At 43.4% G+C, this 6,190-nt stretch overlaps 1 pseudogene; it reads left to right on the forward strand.

Moving 5' to 3' along the window:
• Positions 1-3,447: 3,447 nt before the first annotated feature.
• On the forward strand, positions 3,448-5,214 carry LOC131177151 (uncharacterized; annotated as a pseudogene).
• The last annotated feature ends 976 nt before the right edge of the window (positions 5,215-6,190 follow it).

Raw genomic sequence — 6,190 nt, forward strand, 5'->3', positions numbered from 1 at the left:
GCTTAATAACCCAAGCTAAGTAGGGTAAGGTGTCTCCGGGGAAGAACTTGTACCTTGAAAGGACATAACCCCCTCCCTTTCATACGAAACTTGTCATTTTCCCCTCGTATGACCTAGAAGCTCATAGAAATAGGAAAAAATCCATCCAAAAGCAAGATTAGACACAAATAGATTGATTCTAGACTATTACTATTAATGATATATGTTGGCGATGCTTTCTAATATCGTTCAGATAGTGTAGCAGAGACCAATCCGCCTAACTGGAACCGTTCAACAGGGAAAGGGCAGCCAAAGCAAAAATCCCTGTCCACTTTCGCCCTTCCTCCTAGAATTGCTGACTGGCCTCCTCAGATTGAATTTCTTTCTTCTTCTTCTTTCCGGATTGGGCGAGGATCCCTGCCCTGGCAGGTAATACAGGAAGCAGCCTTGTATACATTTATTTATTGACATATACAAATGAATATATGAGCGTAGCGAGCGACTAGAGTTCACGTCAGGCAATGTAATTGTTGATGTAGTTGCTTGTAGTTTTTTTTTTCGATATAACTATACGAGATATTGTTAGTTTTACACTACGCCCCTCGGTAAAGACATCCTAGTTAGCGCTCCGTCAGTCCTTCAAACCCGGCATTCTCCGACCCTAACGCCGATGATACTTCTTTCTGGGCAGCCATACATAATAAATACCATTAAAAATGGTGAACCCGGATCTATTTCAAGACTCCGCTTAGCTGCTTCTAACGAAGATAGTTCTCCGCTCCATTAGAGTAGCATTCCTTATCCTCTCACTTTTAGGTAGTAAAGGAGGAAGACCGGCTCACTTCGCTGGCTAGAACCGGATGGGAACCATGCCCGACTCAGCACTTGAGCCTGCCTGTCCTTTCTTAGATCGAACTTCCCCTGACTGCTTTCCTGGCATAGGAGGTGATGAATCTAATTCCTAGCAGCGGCTATATCCTTATTTTTACTTCAGCTGATAGAAAAGATCCTTAAAAGTATCCCTATCCCCGGATCTTATATGCCCGTTATTGACTCGCTTAAAACCATATCCTTTGCCTTTGCAAGTCAGGCTATTCCTACCTTCGCTATCAGTCTCCTTGCTGTTTCAGCTTAATCGCTCGTTTGATTAGCTCATTTATCTTATGATGCATCTTCTATCTTAAAGCTAGATCCTGATATGTTGCTGGGAATCTCTTAAAGTTGTAAGTAAGCTGTCCGGAGATCTCTTAGCAAGGAATTCTTCTTGCTCCATCGGTCTATGGCTATGAATATGGCATGTTCGCAAAGTAAGAAGGCACTCCGCTCAGATGCCATAAGCGAGTTGATCACTGCTGCCACTCTGCTTTGATATTTGTTTGGTGTTAAACGTTCCAAGGTCTTTTATAAACAAAGAAAGATCTGCAGTCTTGTTCCGCCTTCGCGCTGGCTCTGCTTTCCTGTAGCCACCGTGGATCCTCTCTCAGTTAGGGTTAGGACTTCCCCTACTCTACTCCTCACTCGTCCCTAAAGCAAGGTTCTAATTTCATAAATGAACAAGTCACCTTCTACCACTAGTTTCCTTTTGGTAGTGGGAAGTGATTAGATAGCAAAGCAGAAAGGTTTTTCTAATTGAATGCATGGGTTCTCCGGTGGGATTGGGTTGGGGTTCCATGACTGGCCTTTCTCTTGTTGTTGTAGAGTGCCTGCAGTTTTCTTTCTTTCTTCCACATAGGCCTCGCTTGCATGCCTTGTGGACCGAAAATTTGTATATAAAGAAAAGTTCTGTCTTTCCTCAAAAGAAGAGTCACGCGGTCCTTAAAGAAAGAGGCTTCAGTCATCGGTTCGAATCGAATAAGGGCTTTTTCTTTTCGGTATGCCGCTCCGCTAACTAAGGAGCGATAGAAGGAAGTGGGCTGTGGTGAGGGTAGAATTTGCTCCTATTTTAGTTTCTTTAGTTATTATTTTCATAGTTTCTTTGATACTGTTAGGCGTAATTTTCATTTTATATTCAAATAGTTCGATCTATACAGAAAAATTGTTGCCCCAGTGCAGTAGAATGTCTAATTCTGTAGTAAATTACAGTAAAATTACTATTGTTTTAGTATTGCTATGTGTATTCTATTCATTCTTTCAGCTAATCAGCCTAGATGTCACTTTTTTGGAGGTGAACTAATGTGTAGCCTTTTCAGCAAGGCTATCTACTTCCTCTTTGCTCCTTCAGCTACTTTGGTCTCCTAGTGGGGGCTCTTGTGATGTCTGAGGATATGTGGGGCTGTTGCAACATGATGTCTCAGAGGAGCCAGTTCTGACAAAAACGTCATATCTTCAGCATCCACAGGGCAAACCCCTGTCCTCAGCCCCCTTTCGACCCGCATGCAGGACCGTCTGGCCCGTCTAGCTCGGTGGTGAGCGTGCCGCAAGATGAGCTCTGGGCGGCGCTGGACAAACGCCCCGACTCAATCACTTCGAATAGAATATTTCAAGCTCCGAGTCCCGGAGTCGGCAGAAGTTTTGAAGTTTCGCCCAGTCCAGACCAGAAGCGCAACTTCAGGCTGCGCCATCCTCCTAGCGGTAGAACATCGAATCTCAGAGGTTTTATCTTCTTTTAATCGCATAACCATGAGATCTGATATTCTAAGCTCTGTTTATGATAAACTAGGGCTGAAAACTGCGAGTTCACAAAAACTTCACCACCTCATGAACCAATTAGATATACTTGAACATTCTGAGGGGACGAAGGCCTAAAACCGGCGCCAAAGCAGCACAAAAGTTAATCGAGGTTATCAACGACTGGTGCAAGCAGAACCCCGGCCAATAATCTCCTACGAATACTACCAACCCAAAGAAATACGACCTCTCTGAGATATACAGTTTATGCCGGAAAGGTACGAAGTTGGACTAATTTGGAAACATTGGGCAATTTACTTTATACCTACTATTTCGTCTGGTTTTGGTTCCTAGTCTTATTTTATTAGTAGCCATGATTGGGGCTATAGTACTGACTTTTTTCCAAAACCTTTCTTTTTCGGTATGCCGCTCCGCAGTAGAGCGAATGAACATAAATCAACCTAATATCATGAATATCCTTCGCCCGTTATCTCCTCATCTTCCTATTTATAAGCCACAGCTTACTTCGACGTTCAATTTCCCATAGAATCTCCAGGGCTTTCCTAGCCACTATAGTTTTGTTTTTATCTTCTTTGTCTGAAAATAGGTTTGATTTGCTTCACCTATGAGAATTTCTACCAATTCTTCTTTTTTTCATCAAAGCTCATCCTAATCTCCGTCGAGATTACTGCCTTAGCCCTGTCCTATCATCTGTATAATGGGGTTCGTCATTTATTGACGGATTTTTCTGGATTTCTAATTCTTAGAATATTCCGAAAAATAAGTAACGCTATGGATACCATCACCGATCACCATCGAAAAAGAAGAATCTTTCTAAATCACTTCAGGTCAGCAGGGCCTTCAAGCATCCGAAATACGCCGGGGTTGTAAATGACATAGCGTTCCTGACGTACTGGAGTTATAACATTTGAATTTCTCTTACATTCCACGTTCCCGAAATGGATCCTATCAAATATTTCACATTTTCTATGATCATCTCTATTTTAGGTATTCGGGGAATCCTCCTTAATAGACGAAATATTCCTATTATGTCAATGCCAATTGAATCAATGTTATTAGCTGTGAATTTGAACTTTTTGGTATTTTCCGTTTCTTCGGATGATATGATGGGTCAATCATTTGCTTCATTGGTTCCAACGGTGGCAGCTGCGGAATCTGCTATTGGGTTAGCCATTTTCGTTATTACTTTCCGAGTCCGAGGGACTATTGCTGTAGAATTTATTAATAGCATTCAAGGTTAAACATGACTCCTAGAGAATTACCAAAAAAAATACGAAGTTCTCTTCTCCTTTCGTTCTCTTCTTTCTTTTTTATTTTGACTTGGTTGGCAGGGTCAGGGCCTTTCTCGCTGGGCGAGCGCATCCGATTCTAAAGTCCTTTCCTAAACCACTTCCCGTTCAGTTGCTGAAAGATAGAGATAAGCTTTCTAAATGAGATTGAGTTCCACGAATATGCAGGCTAGAAAGATGTTATTTGCTGCTATTCTATCTATTTGTGCATTAAGTTCGAAGAAGATCTCAATCTATAATGAAGAAATGATAGTAGCTCGTTGTTTTATAGGCTTTATCATATTCAGTCGGAAGAGTTTAGGTAAGACTTTCAAAGTGACTCTCGACAGGAGAATCCAGGCTATTCAGGAAGAATCGCAGCTATTGCCCAATCCTAACGATGTAGTTCCTCCGGTATCAAATGAACAACAACGATTACTTAGGATCAGCTTGCGAATTTGTGGCACCGTAGTAGAATCATTACCAATGGCACGCTGTGCGCCTAAGTGCGAAAAGACAGTGCAAGCTTTGTTATGCCGAAACCTAAATGTTAAGTCAGCAACACTTTCAAATGCCACTTCTTCCCGTCGCATCCGTCTTCAGGACGATCTAGTCACAGGTTTTCACTTCTCAGTGAGTGAAAGATTTGTCCACTTGTGTACGTTTAAATCTTATATATTAGAACTCATTCGATAGTGCTTTGTGGTCTTAAGAATGGTTCAGGTGGGAGTTCTCTTAAGAATAAAGAAGATGAATAGAATCTAATTCATGTTCATGCTAACAGAAGAGCGGATCCAATACCAAGACGACTTCTTTCTCAGGAAGTGCAGCAAGTACTTGAGAAATTATGGAATATCATGCCCCACGAGTGAGTTGCCGAGTGCCCCCTAGGAGGGCAGTCTACCACAAGATCGAGTTGGAGCCTGGAGCCAAACCCCAACTATTTAGACTGGGGCTAGGTTTGTAGATGGCCCCCAACTAGCATCTATTAGTTAAGAGGATTGATTGAGCTCAGGAAAGAATTACAGGAAATCATAGAGGCCTATTAAGAATAAATATTTATATTCCAGCCTCCAAGGCTGTTTTCCCTATATTGCTGGGGAAAAGGTTGGGAGCCCCTGTTTTATTCCAGAAGAAGCGCGAGATACTTCTCGAAGTTGGATCTACAGTCGGGCTACTACCAGGTGCGTATCGCGGAAGGAGACGAGCCAAAGACGACCCGTGTGAAAAGCAAGCAACCAACCGGGCGTTTGATCTGGTTATGCCTTTTCTTTTGGACTCACCAATGCCCCTGCCACGTTCTGCACCCTCCACAATGAGCTATTCCACCCGTACTTAGACGACTGGTGGTATACTTTAATCGTGGGCTATAGCTATTCGTTAAACGACCACGTTAGCCACCTCCGGACCGTTTTTAAGGTATTAAGGAAGAATCACCTCTATGTAAATAAAGAAGAGAAATGCTCCTTTGAACAGACGGAGATCCTATTCCTAGGGCATTGGATGGGCATCAGAGCCATCGAGGAGTGGCAAGCACCCACCAAGGTGAGTGAGCTAAAATCGTTTTTAGGGCTCGTGAACTATTACCGAAGATTCATCGTAAGTTACTCGAAGAGGGCTGCTCAACTCAAAAATCTCCTAAAGAAGGACGTACGGACCGATCATGGCACTGCACTGATCGGAAGAGTGTCAAGAGCTTTTGAGGACCTAAAGCAGGCAGTGATTGATGACCCCGTATTGCAGTTGCCAGATCACACTAAGCCATTTGAAGTACACACGGATGCGTCAGACTATGCCATAGGCGGTGTGCTAGTACAATAAGGTAACCCAGTAGCATATGAGCCGAAAGCTCAATGAGACCGAGAGGCGTGGTCAAGAGAAGGAGATGAAAGCAAGAGTGCACTACTTGAGAACGTGGAGGCGGGTCACGATTCGTGGTCAAGACGGATAATGTGGCGACGAGTGACTTCCTGACCCAGAAAAAACTCACGCCAAAACAGGGACGATGGCAAGCAAGACAAACTTGCCAAGTTTGATTGATATGGTGCTAGAGTATAAGCTTGGACGGACCAACCAGGTCGCGGATGCCTAAAAGTAGGAAGACAGAGCTGGCGGCATTTAAGTGTGAGGCAGTGGCAGACACCAGCAGAGTCACGAGTACCATAACCGAATCGTATTCGATATGTGCTCTTGGTCACAATAGGGAATCGACTTTTTTTTTCCAAAACCTTTCTTTTTTCGGTATGCCGCTCCGCAGTAGGAGTGCCACGCACGAGCGGAGCGAAAACAAAGCAGGGAATTCTTCGTTGGAAATC

The sequence above is a fragment of the Hevea brasiliensis genome, unplaced genomic scaffold, assembly GCF_030052815.1.
Source record: "Hevea brasiliensis isolate MT/VB/25A 57/8 unplaced genomic scaffold, ASM3005281v1 Scaf346, whole genome shotgun sequence".
Classification (NCBI taxonomy): Eukaryota; Viridiplantae; Streptophyta; class Magnoliopsida; order Malpighiales; family Euphorbiaceae; genus Hevea; species Hevea brasiliensis.